Source organism: Myxocyprinus asiaticus, chromosome 6 (genome assembly GCF_019703515.2).
Source record: "Myxocyprinus asiaticus isolate MX2 ecotype Aquarium Trade chromosome 6, UBuf_Myxa_2, whole genome shotgun sequence".
Taxonomy (NCBI): Eukaryota; Metazoa; Chordata; class Actinopteri; order Cypriniformes; family Catostomidae; genus Myxocyprinus; species Myxocyprinus asiaticus.
Window position 1 is genome coordinate 8,392,233 of NC_059349.1, and position 14,548 is coordinate 8,406,780.

Consider the following 14,548-nt stretch of genomic DNA (forward strand, 5'->3'; position numbering starts at 1 on the left):
TCAAAAGCATACTACGTATTGTTTTTTTTTTTTTGTGGTATCAAGAATTGTGAAGTTTTGCTGGTATCATTTTGATATAGTGACAACACAATTTTATACATATATTTCATAAGTACAATAATATCAATAATATCTTTAGGAGTAAAACTTCTAATGATGAAACAAGAATAAATACAAACCTCTTTGTTCTTCAGTATCTTCAGTTTTTATCCCACATGTTTGTGTAATACTGATGTCTTCACTCTCTTCTTTAATAAACTCCATCTTTACAGCAGTTTGTCACACAGATCTCAGTCACTTCACCTTTTTCCTCCTTATCTGGAAAGTTTTCTTGTAAAGATTTTAGATTTTGGGAATAAAACAGGATGAAAAGGAAATCCCTCTGTTTATCATGTGTAACTCTCATAATTTTTACGAGAAAACAACCAACAGCTCGTTACACAGAGCAATTCAACATTACATCCAATAATAATCCACATTAATTTCACATTGCAAAAAAATAAAAAATGTTTTTTTTTCCATGTTATTAAAGCACATTTAAAAACGATAAGTACATTTAGAACATAGTATATCGTTTTATATACGTGAAGCGCTTAAAAACACAAACCTTTCCAGAGCAAGAGGAGACGCGGCGCAGTCCTTGTGACGTCAAAACAACACAGCTGTTCGGAGATGCAAGATAAAAGTCCCTTTACACGCACTGGCCTACGTATAATTTTTTTTTTTTTTTTTTTTTTTTTTAAATAACAATAAAAACAAGGAAAAAATAAGGAAACAGAACGACATGTACAAATTCATATCAAATATGTGTTTGTGTTTATGACATGGAAGTTGCCCTTGATGTTTACATTTAGAAAATATATCATATTTAAATATATATTATAAGTTGTATTACTCTCAGATTTTTATATTTGTATTCATGTTTAACATGTATTATAGTGTGTATACGTATAACAAAATATATATGCTACAATGTACAGTGCATTCAGAAAGTATTCAGACCCCTTTTGTTTTTTTCATATTTTGTTATATTGCAGCCTAATGCTAAAATGCTTTAAATTATTTTTTTCACATCAATCTACACTCCAAACCCCATAATGACAAAGCAAAAACTGTTTTTTTATAACTTTGAAAATGTATTAAAAAATAAAAAAACTAAAATATCACACTGACATAAGTATTCGGACCCTTAACTCAGTACTTAGTTAAAGCACCTTTGGCAGCGATTACAGCTTCAAGTCTTTTTGGGTATGATACGACAAGCTTTGCACACCTGGATTTGGGGATTTTCTGCCATTCTTCTCTGTAGATCCTCTCAAGCTCTGTCAGGTTGGATGGGGACAGTCAGTGGACAGCCATTTTCAGGTCTCTCCAGAGATGTTTGATTGGGTTCAAGTCCGGGCTTTGGCTGGCCAACTCAAGGACATTCACGCAATTGTCCCTAAGCCACTCTTACATTGTCTTTTCTGTGTGCTTAGGGTCACCTGTTGGTAGATGAACCTTCGGCCCAGTCTGAGGTCCTGAGCACTCTGAACCAGGTTTTCATTAAGGATACCTCTGTATTTTGCTGCATTCAGCTTTCCTTCAACCCCAACCAGTCCCCCAATCCCTGTGGCTGAAAAACACCCCCACAGCATGATGCTACCCACCACCATGCTTCACCGTTGGGATGGTGTTGTGCAGGTGATGAGCGGTGCCTGGTTTCCTCCAGGCATGATGCTTGGAATTGAGGCCAAACAATTCAATGTTCATTTAATCAGACCAGATAATCTTGTTTCTCACAGTCTGAGAGTCCTTTTGGTGCTTTTTTTGGGTCTTGCACTGAGGAGAGGCTTCCGTCTGGCCACTCTGCCATAAAGACCAGATGCTGAAGTGTTGAAGTGAAGGTTGTCCTTCTGCAAGTTTCTCCCATCTCCACATATGATCTCTTGAGCTCAACCAGAGTGACCATCAGGTTCTTGCTCACCTCTCTTACCAATGCTCTTCTCCCACGATTGCTCAGTTTGGCCGAACTTTGGAGTCCTGGTTGTTCTAAGCTTCTTCCATTTAAGAATTATAGAGGCCACTGTGCTCTTGGTAACCTTCAATGCAGCCAAAATGTTTTTGCAGCCTTCCCCAGATCTGTGCCTCGACACGATCCTGTCTCTTTGCTCTGCAGGCAGTTCCTTTGACCTCATGGCTTGGTGTTTGCTCTGATATGCATTTTCAGCTCTGAGACCTTATATAGACAGGTGTGTGCCTTTCCAAATTATGTCCAATCGATTAAATTTGCCACAGGTGGACTCCAATAAAAGTTTAGAAACATCTCAAAGATGATACAGAGAAATGGGATGCATCTGAACTAAACTGCCATGAAGTGTCATAGCAAAGGGTCTAAATCCTTTTGTCAATGTGATATTTCAGTTTTTTCTTTTTAATAAGGTTGAAAATGTATAAAAAATCTGGTTTTTGCTTTGTAATTATGGGGAATGGAGTGTAGACTAATGTGAAACGGGAATTTATACCAGGAGATAAAGTCCTTGTATTACTCCTCACATCGAGCTCTAAATTATTCACCAAGTGGCAAGGGCCCTTTGAGGTCACATGGCAATTATGAGGTTAAACAAATGGATAGAGGTGGAGCACATCATATTTACCACCACAATCTCCTAAAATCATGGAGAGAGGTGGTCCCCGTGACTTTGGCGATGGTGGTTCTGGAGCGTGGACTGGAGGTGAACTTAAAAGCCACCGATCAAGAGCACTTCTAACCATCACAAGTTACGGAGGTTGCCAGGTTGCAAAGAGAGTTCTCTGATGAGTTCTCGCCTCTCCCCTGTCGTTCGAATCTCATAGAGCACCATATCGAAACAACCCTAGGGGTAGTGGTACGCAGTCATCCCTACCGGTTACCCAAACACAAAAAAACGTGGTTCGGGAAGAATTAAAGGCCATGCTAGATATGGGGATAATAGAAGAATCCCACAGTGAGTGGGCCAACGCAGTGGTGCTGGTATCGAAAAGCGACAGTTCCGGTTCTGTGTGGATTATAGAAAAGTAAATGCGGTGTCTAAATTTAATGTGTACCCAATGCCTCGGGTTGATGAACTGCTTGATCGGTTATGCACGGCTAGCTTTTATTCAATGCTGGATTTAACAAAGGGATATTGGCAGATCCCCTTAACTCCCATGTCCTGTGAGAAAACAACATTTTCCACACCGTTTGGCTTACACCAATTTGTCACCCTTCCTTTCGGTTTATTCGGGGCCCCGGTTACGTTTCAGCGGCTCATAGACAGAATCTTCAGACCGCACACAGCTTACGCCACTGCCTATCTGGATGATATCATTATTTAGAGTAACGAATGGCAGCGGCACCTGCAGAAGGTCCTGAGGTCATTGAGACGGGCAGGACTCACCTGCCATCCATTGAAAAGGTGTGTCTGGCCATCAAGTGGTATCTGCCCTTCAGCTGTTTAAATTTGAGTTGGTCCACAGACTGGGGCACAGATGGCTGTTGCGGACTTCCTTTCCAGAAAGGGGGGGGGGAGTGCTGAGCAGGCTCACGTATAAAGCTCACATAGATTGTTGAATCGGTCCCCGCTTCCTCCTCCTCAGAAAACGAACTTGTTTCACCCTTATTTCGTGAAGTGTTACAATATGGTTTAAATAATAAAGAGATAACACAATGATCTGTCAGAGGTGCTGCCGAATTAGCACAATCTTTACAAACAAAATTGAATCTGAAATCTTATCTGAAATAAGCCAATAATCTACTCTTGACTTGCTGGATGCATTGAGTCTTAACCAAGAAAACTGTCTGAGATCAGGATAAAGATATCTCCATACATCTATCAGATTATGACTATTGAAAAACTGGGTAATTAAAGAGTTTGGTTGAGAGCTAACACTTTTGGGTGGATGTCTGTCACGTGTCTCATCTGGTACAACATTAAAGTCCCCTCCTACAACAATATTATCTCTTGGGTATAACCTCTTTAACTCAAGGAGTAAGGAAGATATCACAGAAAGAAGTTGTTGATTTTGTTTAGTGTTATTGTGACCGTAAATATTAACCAAAAAATATATATATATATTTACCTAGAACCACCGCTAGCCAGTGTCCACTGGGATCTGCTCTAGAGGAAATTATTTTCCCTGGACAGTTATTAAATAAAATTGCATTTCTTGATGAGTGAATGGAACCATGGCTTAATAAAGCTTTATCTCCCCACTGATTTGAGCAACATCAGTTACACTAGAGTGAGTCTCTTGTGGAAAAATACAGTGAAAGCAATTTCCCTTGCAAAATAAGAAAATTGCCTTTCTTTTAACCTTGTTTTGAATGCCCTGAACATTTAGTGATGTTAATGAAAATGGTATCTTAACTGGAAACATAAAAGAAAAATTCAAAAACAGAAATAGGAACGAACACTCTTATAAAAAGGAACAAGCGTTTATCAAGTTTGGATAACAAAATCCCAAATTATACCTCACAACCCAGTATGTCTCCAAATAGACATATTTCATACCATCTCACCCCTGATCATTTTACATGATAGATTATGTTGAGCCAATGTGTCTTCCTTCAGTGTAACCAAACGGACCCCGGTAGTAAGCTTTTTTACTTCTTACGCCTGTTCAATCAGAGGCCACAATGCAGCACAGGCGTTTCGATCCTCTCTTGTAAGGTCTTCCATGAATCTGACTCCGCGGTCCAGGCACACTGGTGAATTCTTCATTGACTTCCAAATTTCATCCTTGTATTTCCGCATTGTGAATTACATGATCATCTGCCTTGGTTTCCCTGTTTCTTTCTCAGGTGCACTGAGTCTACAATGTCTTCTAATTTCTGTACCAGGTGTGGTGCAATTTCAGCAAAAAAGCCAGTCACTTCTCTTCGGGGCTCCTCATCAGGCTTCTCCTTCATTGCATTGATTTGGAGACTCCATCTCCTCTTATACCGCTCAAGATCAGATGTTCTACTCTCCAGCTCTTTGTGCACTGTGGATAAACAATGGAGTGATTTGTTCATCTTTATGCATTTTTCTTTGCAGTCTTTAATTTCAGCAGAATTGAATTCCACAGCCTTGGAAATCTCTGCTATCATAATGCTGTTCCTTCGCATTTGATCCGCCATTTCTTCTATTTTTTTGTATTGAGAGTCAAATCATGCATTAACCCTTTCCAGCCAGAGCGTTCAAATTTGGGAACAATTATTCCCATGGTTCCTGTCTCAATATCTTCGCTGTCCAATCACTGATTTTATTTCTGAAAACTGCCAGATACTCATGACAATATAAGCTAAAAGCACATATGACTGGTTAAGGGGTTACTGTGTGTGAATAATAAATGTATCGTCATCAGCATCATCCTCCATTTGCCTGAGCGGAGCCAGAGAGGATATCCCGGGAGATTACCTCCAGTGTTGGACTTACTGCTTCAAATTGAAAACTGAGGCAATCTTTCGAGGTAAGACAAGTTATTTAACATGTGTAGTCAATATTGTCAATTGAAAGTCAAAAAGTTTTAGTTATGAAGCATTTATTTGTAGGAGTAACGCTAGAAAAAAAAGACATGACCGTCGGCATTCATCAGACAGGCAGCTAGCCTCTATTTTTAAGCAACTTTCTGTGAAACTTGTTAAATAAACATTAGTTAGCAATGCTATGTACATTTTAAGCTAAATATCAATAACTTTTTTGGCCAATTTTGTCGCTTGTGGAAAATCTGCCTGAAGCAATATGAGGCAGACAGCAGACACTGTTCAGACTTTTTTTTTTTTTTTTTACACTGTTCAGACTTGCCTGGAAACTGGCCTGCTAGTTAGATAAGTTATCTAGCTTGTTGATTTTCCTGTGTAATAAAAAAAAATGGTAGATATCTTTCTATAATTTAGCAGATAGCCTTACCCATCCATCACACAGACATCAAATCACTTTTTACTGTCAGTCAACCATATACACAAGTGCAATAGTGGGTGAAAGTCTTGGGTGCAGTTCCGAACAACATAGCAGTCATGACAGTGATGAGACATATACCAATTTACAATAAACTTCAGATTTACACAACACAATTTACATATCTAATATACACATAATTACACAACACAATATACAAATAATAACATACAATGTACAGTATACAATACACACAATATAGAATACACATACACAATAAATATTGTATATAAAGTATATATAAAATATACAGTAGGTTGTATTGTACTGTATTGACATTCAGTTGATAGTCAGTTGCCAGTGTCTTATTAAAAGAGAATATAATTTATGACAGTCCAGTGTGAGATTAATAAAGTGCAGTGCTGATGTATATTGATCGTGAGAGATCAAGAGTTCAAAAGTCTGATTGCCAGGACATATATACCAGGCGGTATGTGAAAAAAGCTTGGAGGATCATCAGAGACTCCAGCCACCCGAGCCATGGCCTCTCTCAGGCAGGCTATCTATCAGGCAGGCGGTATTGCAGCATCAGGACCCGCACCAGCCAAATCCATGACAGCTTCTTCCCCCAAGCAATCAGACTTTTGAACTCTTGATCTCTCATGATCAATATACATCAGCACTGCACTTTATTACTCTTATTATCTCACACTGGACTGTCATAAATTATATTCTCTCTTAACAACACACTGGCAACTGAATATCAACCGACAGCCTGAATGTCAATACAGTACAATACAACCTACTGTATGTTTAATATATACTATATGTACTATTTTTATTGTATGTGTATTCTATATTATGTGTATTCTATATTGTGTGTATTGTATACTGTACATTGTATGTTATTATTGTGTTGTGTAATTATGTGTATATTAGATATGTTAATTGTGTTGTGTAAATCAGATGTTTATTGTAAATTGGTATATGTCTCATCACTGTCATGACTGCTATGTTGCTCAGAACTGATGATTTTAGGTTGTGTGTAGCTTCCTGTTCACAAGGAAAGTGTGAGAGGGCTGTCTGCATTTGGACATTCTGGTTAGTCTGCAAGCCTTTGGTGACTCTTCAGTGTACGGATTTGTGAAGAACACACTGCTGGCTACCTATTGTTGTACTATTTTTTCTGTTGTAGAGATGGATAGAGACTATGGCTCCCTGCTCAGCACCCTCAAAAGGAGGAGGCAGCTGACTGCTGATGAGCTTAGGTCCATAGCAGAGGAGGACATGGCTCATGAGGGCATGAGCACACAGGAGGAAGATCTGCTGGACCAGGAACTACTGCAGGAAGACCCGGACCACGAGGAGATGGAGGATGAGATGGAACCTGATCCCTAGCCAAGACCATCAACTGGGCATATATGAATGTGTATGTATTGTTTGTTTCTATTTCTCATATGACTAATACTAGACTCATATGAATTTATATACAGGTGCATCTCAATAAATTAGAATGTCATGGAAAAGTTCATTTATTTCAGTAATTCAACTCAAATTGTGAAACTCGTGTATTAAATAAATTCAATGCACACAGACTGAAGTAGTTTAAGTCTTTGGTTCTTTTAATTGTGATGATATTGGCTCACATTTAACAAAAACCCACCAATTCACTATCTCAAAAAATTAGAATATGGTGACATGCCAATCAGCTAATCAACTCAAAACACCTGCAAAGGTTTCCTGAGCCTTCAAAATGGTCTCTCAGTTTGGTTCACTAGGCTGCACAATCATGGGGAAGACTGCTGATCTGACAGTTGTCCAGAAGACAATCATTGACACCCTTCACAAGGAGGGTAAGCCACAAACATTCATTGCCAAAGAAGCTGGCTGTTCACAGAGTGCTGTATCCAAGCATGTTAACAGAAGGTTGATTGGAAGGAAAAAGTGTGGAAGAAAAAGATGCACAACCAACCGAGAGAACCGCAGCCTTATGATTGTCAAGCAAAATCGATTCAAGAATTTGGGTGAACTTCACAAGGAATGGACTGAGGCTGGGGTCAAGGCATCAAGAGCCACCACACACAGACGTGTCAAGGAATTTGGCTACAGTTGTCGTATTCCTCTTGTTAAGTCACTCCTGAACCACAGACAACGTCAGAGGCGTCTTACCTGGGCTAAGGAGAAGAAGAACTGGACTGTTGCCCAGTGGTCCAAAGTCCTCTTTTCAGATGAGAGCAAGTTTTGTATTTCATTTGGAAACCAAGGTCCTAGAGTCTGGAGGAAGGGTGGAGAAGCTCGTAGCCCAAGTTGCTTGAAGTCCAGTGTTCAGTTTCCACAGTCTGTGATGATTTGGGGTGCAATGTCATCTGCTGGTGTTGGTCCATTGTGTTTTTTGAAAACCAAAGTCACTGCACCTGTTTACCAAGAAATTTTGGAGCACTTCATGCTTCCTTCTGCTGACCAGCTTTTTAAAGATGCTGATTTCATTTTCCAGCAGGATTTGGCACCTGCCCACACTGCCAAAAGCACCAAAAGTTGGTTAAATGACCATGGTGTCGGTGTGCTTGACTGGCCAGCAAACTCACCAGACCTGAACCCCATAGAGAATCTATGGGGTATTGTCAAGAGGAAAATGAGAAACAAGAGACCAAAAAATGCAGATGAGCTGAAGGCCACTGTCAAAGAAACCTGGGCTTCCATACCACCTCAGCAGTGCCACAAACTGATCACCTCCATGCCACGCCGAATTGAGGCAGTAATTAAAGCAAAAGGAGCCCCTACCAAGTATTGAGTACATATACAGTAAATGAACATTCTTTCCAGAAAGCCAACAATTCACTAAAAATGTTTTTTTTTATTGGTCTTATGATGTATTCTAATTTTTTGAGATAGTGAATTGGTGGGTTTTTGTTAAATGTGAGCCAAAATCATCACAATTAAAAGAACCAAAGACTTAAACTACTTCAGTCTGTGTGCATTGAATTTATTTAATACACGAATTTCACAATTTGAGTTGAATTACTGAAATAAATGAACTTTTCCACAACATTCTAATTTATTGAGATGCACCTGTATATTCTGTTCCTGCACTCTTTATTAAAAATGTATTTACTGTAGATAGTTCGAAAGTTTGATTTTGTATGTTTTGCTGTGTAATTTGTGTGTAATTCTAATGTTCAAATTAAATAAAGTGTGTGTTTTATTGAACACATAAAATGTATATTTCAGTGTTTGTGTCCTTCAATTTCAAATGCAATCTCAATTTATTATTACAGGTGCTCAAAAGGAGCAGAGGAATACCACATAAATTTAAAGCTAGAGATGAAGTAAAATCAGGCTTTGAGTCTATATTCGTATGGATAACGCCCAGTAAGAATGCAGAATGGATTAATTACATCTATTACAATCAGCAAAGATTAATTACACTGATGAAGCACTAAAGGCCTTAAGAGAACAGCTAGATGCTACAAGTAAAATGACATGGCAAAATAGACAGGCACTAAATTGGTTGCTGGCGGAAAAAGGAGGGGTTTGTGTTATGTTTGGGGCTGACTGTTGTACTTATATCCCAAACAATACAGCTCCTGATGGATCTTTCACTGAAGCAATGAAGAAATTGAAGGGTTTAAGAGAGGAAGTGACCGCAAATGCAGGAAGAGATCAACATATTGGAAACTGGTTTGATGAGATATTTGGAGCTTAGGGAGAATGGCTTACTAAAGTGGGAACAATAATAGCTGTAGCTGTTGTTATTTTTGTGTAGTTGTTTTGTTGTGTTGTGCCTCTTCTCAGATCACTGCTGGCCAGTGCTGCAGCCAAACAGATGGTCAATGTGTCTGTAAAAACCTTCTGGAATTGATATTGGGGCCACTGTGTGCCCCAAGGGCCCTGGACTGGATGAACTGGACGAATTATAGTACAATTCTACAAAGAGTGGTAGGGAAGGGGAGCCTTTTATTTTTTTACTTATTTTCAATTTTCTATTGTTTTTGTATAGCAAGGGAGTCAGCATACTCATTGTATTTTATTTTATGCAAAATTAGGTAGTACTTTAGAATGGATAGAGTAGGCAGGAAGATAGAGGGTGTTATGTTTATTATTTTGGCATATGCCCCTTCCTGAAGTTATTACTCTTTTATTTTTGTAAATAATATACTTTTTATATCTTTCTTAAATCATTTATCCTTTTCTTTTAAAAATTCAATTTATGATGTTTGTTGTTTAATCAAGTTATGTACTCTCTGAATATCAGTTATTGTTTGAATCATTTCTGAAGGTACTTTTGACCAAGTAAATTACTTTTAAATGAAGTATAGTATGCATTTATAAACTTTAAATGTACCACTGGAGGCCCGGAGGATATGACATGAAGAAAGGCTCGACGAGCACCTCAGTGCTTAGCCGAAAGAGCAAGACTCTACTGGTGGTTTAAAAACCCACTGTCTGCTCCAACACCACCAGATAGCACTCCAGGCAACCAGAACTTTCTGTGAGTTCCTCTGGCACCGTGGAACATATCATTATACTGAATAATCTACTGATATTGTTTAATCACTGAAATATGTTAATCTACTGAAAAAAGTATAATCACTGATGTAATCTACACAATGCAAGGCTACATTTGCATGCACATGCTCCTATACAAGATTTTGATTTGTTGTTTGATTTGTGTCACCCCCTAGAAAGATTTAGTTAGGAAGATGAGATCTTTTACTTCCTCCTAGTCAAATGTGGGGGGAGATGTTTGGTCTTATTTCTCCTCCGGAGTGCAGTTCCATAAGAGCAGTCATTGTTAGAGGAATGTGTGATTTACAGTGGTCACTTGGTAGGAATGAAAGAGACTGACTTGTGAGGTTGCACTCTGGGTAAGGACTATAGAGGTGAGACTGTGTAAAGTCTCAAAGGGGGGAATGTATAGTATATTTTTAAATATCAAACATAGAAAAAAAGGTACTAATTTAGAAAAGTCTGGGCATTATGTAAACCAGAAACATGTACATGAGGCTGAATGGCCTATGTGGCTATACTATGGGAAAAACATATGCTTTCTTAAGTTATGTAAAGCATTATTATATATAGAAATGTACACAGTGGAAAAAGCATTCCTCAGACACTGGATGGCACAGCCAATAGCCAAGTTATCTTATTATGCGTAGACTGTTATATTCTATTTACTTTAAATTCAAATTTCTGAGAAATACGTGAGAACAGCACTCAGCAGACATTACGATCAAAACCAGCACTGCTTTGAGACTTTTTTTAAATTCAGATATTTATTCTTACATGGAGTGTTTTGGGTTTAATACAAATTCTATTGTCAGCATTTGTAGCATAATGTTAATTACGACAGAAAATAATTTCGACATCTCTCTTTTTCTAAAGAAAAAAAAAATGAAAGTAAATGGGTCAGATGACATTACACAAAGCCACAGTCAAAAGTACAGGTGCATCTCAATAAATTAGAATGTCGTGGAAAAGTTCATTTATTTCAGTAATTCAACTCAAATTGTGAAACTCGTGTATTAAATAAATTCAATGCACACAGACTGAAGTAGTTTAAGTCTTTGGTTCTTTTAATTGTGATGATTTTGGCTCACATTTAACAAAAACCCACCAATTCACTATCTCAATAAATTAGAATACATCATAAGACCAATAAAAAAAAAACATTTTTAGTGAATTGTTGGCCTTCTGGAAAGTATGTTCATTTACTGTATATGTACTCAATACTTGGTAGGGGCTCCTTTTGCTTTAATTACTGCCTCAATTCGGCGTGGCATGGAGGTGATCAGTTTGTGGCACTGCTGAGGTGGTATGGAAGCCCAGGTTTCTTTGACAGTGGCCTTCAGCTCATCTGCATTTTTTGGTCTCTTGTTTCTCATTTTCCTCTTGACAATACCCCATAGATTCTCTATGGGGTTCAGGTCTGGTGAGTTTGCTGGCCAGTCAAGCACACCGACACCATGGTCATTTAACCAACTTTTGGTGCTTTTGGCAGTGTGGGCAGGTGCCAAATCCTGCTGGAAAATGAAATCAGCATCTTTAAAAAGCTGGTCAGCAGAAGGAAGCATGAAGTGCTCCAAAATTTCTTGGTAAACAGGTGCAGTGACTTTGGTTTTCAAAAAACACAATGGACCAACACCAGCAGATGACATTGCACCCCAAATCATCACAGACTGTGGAAACTGAACACTGGACTTCAAGCAACTTGGGCTATGAGCTTCTTCACCCTTCCTCCAGACTCTAGGACCTTGGTTTCCAAATGAAATACAAAACTTGCTCTCATCTGAAAAGAGGACTTTGGACCACTGGGCAACAGTCCAGTTCTTCTCCTTAGCCCAGGTAAGACGCCTCTGACATTGTCTGTGGTTCAGGAGTGGCTTAACAAGAGGAATACGACAACTGTAGCCAAATTCCTTGACACGTCTGTGTGTGGTGGCTCTTGATGCCTTGACCCCAGCCTCAGTCCATTCCTTGTGAAGTTCACCCAAATTCTTGAATCGATTTTGCTTGACAATCCTCATAAGGCTGCGGTTCTCTCGGTTGATTGTGCATCTTTTTCTTCCACACTTTTTCCTTCCACTCAACTTTCTGTTAACATGCTTGGATACAGCACTCTGTGAACAGCCAGCTTCTTTGGCAATGAATGTTTGTGGCTTACCCTCCTTGTGAAGGGTGTCAATGATTGTCTTCTGGACAACTGTCAGATCAGCAGTCTTCCCCATGATTGTGCAGCCTAGTGAACCAAATGAGAGACCATTTTGAAGGCTCAGGAAACCTTTGCAGGTGTTTTGAGTTGATTAGCTGATTGGCATGTCACCATATTCTAATTTTTTGAGATAGTGAATTGGTGGGTTTTTGTTAAATGTGAGCCAAAATCATCACAATTAAAAGAACCAAAGACTTAAACTACTTCAGTCTGTGTGCATTGAATTTATTTAATACACGAGTTTCACAATTTGAGTTGAATTACTGAAATAAATGAACTTTTCCACGACATTCTAATTTATTGAGATGCACCTGTATATCCCCAAGTATAGCCATAATAAGTGTTAACAGAACCTTTGCGTGATAAAATCTTTCATACACATCTGCTTCATGTCTGCAGCCAAACAAACGTGCTCGCTCTGGTCCGGTTGTGGACTGAAGTCCATTCTGACGAGTGCTTTTGATCTCACCACGTTGTTTAGAGTTAAAGTCAGATCTCATGTCTGTCAACCTCTGTCACATCCATGCGTGATTTTGAATTCTCTGCTGTAATTTGATCTCACCACAGAGCCACTCTCATATCTGTTCAGTGAGCACTGTTTTGATCATGAATAATGTGGAGAAACACTCAGGATATAATGACGTACATGTTTCCTACCAGTCATAACTCAAGAATTTACGCAAATATCTTATTTTTGCTTCAACGTTCTTTTTTAAACCAGAATAATGAAATGGCTCTTTACCCTTATTTATAAACTAGTGCTATCATCGTTTTCAATAATGTGCAACCTGTACATTTCTGTATACATCTCAAGAAAATGTGTTTTGTGTTTTCATGACCCTTTAAGACTTTTTCAGAACAGAGGCGACAGACAAATTACAGATGAAATGCTCATTCACATTAAAGCTGATGTACATTTTTCTGTGTAAAAATACTTCATATGTACATTTTCCTCAAAACTTTAAACACTATGTCTTGCTATGTTTGTTTTGAGAAACCCGTCTCAAGAGAGACAATTACATAGACTCGACCAATGGCATGAGTTGGGGGTGGGACTAACTGTTTGCTTGATCAATGGCAGATAGGGGCGTTTTCAGAAAACTATTTTGAAAAACAATGCTTATTTTTGCAATTCACTTTGGTGGAGCTAGTAGCACGGAAATTACATAATCACTCTGTCTGGCATAAGGGGTGACTGAGGTTAAAGGCTGATGTATACTGTACTTGCGTGGGAAAACCTCTTGCCACACTCAGTACACTAGTGTAATTTTACTTGAGAATGAATTTTTTTAGGTCTCTTCGAAGTTTGTAACTCTTCCCACACTGATGACATGTGAAAGGCTTTTCTCCTGTGTGAAAACTCAAGTTATCTTTAAGGTTTCCTTTCTGTTTGAAACTCTTCCCACATGGATGACATGTAAAAGGCTTCTCTCCAGTGTTAAGTCTCATGTGATTCTTCTATGCATTAAACTCTTTCCACACTGATAGCATACAAAACTTCTCTCTCTACTGTGAATCCTTATGTGTCTATTAAGGTTCCCTTTCACTGTGAAACTCTTCCCACAATGATCACATGTGAAAGGCTTCTCTCCTGTGTGAGTTCTTATGTGAACCTGAAGGTCTATTTTACGAGTGTAACACTTTCCACACTGAGGGCAGGTGAAAGGTTTCACTCCTGTGTGAGTTTTTATGTGAATCTGAAGACCTCTTTTACGAGTGTACTCCTTTCCACACTGAGGGCAGGTGAGAGAATTTATGGCTCTTGTTCTTTGACTTCTTTTTTGTGAGAAATTCTTTCCAGATTGTGAGCAATTAAAATATTGTTCTTCAGATTTTAAATTATCAGGTTTCTGATACTGATGTTTACCCTCCACTTCTTTCAGGTCTTGACTTTCCTCTTTCAGCTCCATCAGAATGAGTAAATGACATGAAATTTGGGTACATAGGTAGATAACTATTT

The 14,548-nt window shown here is 38.6% G+C and overlaps 1 protein-coding gene across 4 annotated transcripts in view; it reads right to left on the minus strand.

The window, feature by feature from the left end:
• Nucleotides 1-14,548, minus strand: part of LOC127442936 (gastrula zinc finger protein XlCGF8.2DB-like) — a 426,143-nt gene that overhangs the window by 372,799 nt on the left and 38,796 nt on the right. For 3 of the 4 annotated variants that reach the window (XR_007897552.1, XR_007897554.1, XM_051701340.1), the window contains exon 1: nucleotides 180-637. The exons of the other annotated variant lie outside the window; for it this stretch is intronic. The gene's annotated coding sequence lies outside the window, so the exon portion shown is untranslated. Of the gene's footprint in view, nucleotides 1-179; nucleotides 638-14,548 lie in introns of those variants that run through there. 4 annotated transcript variants of the gene reach the window in all.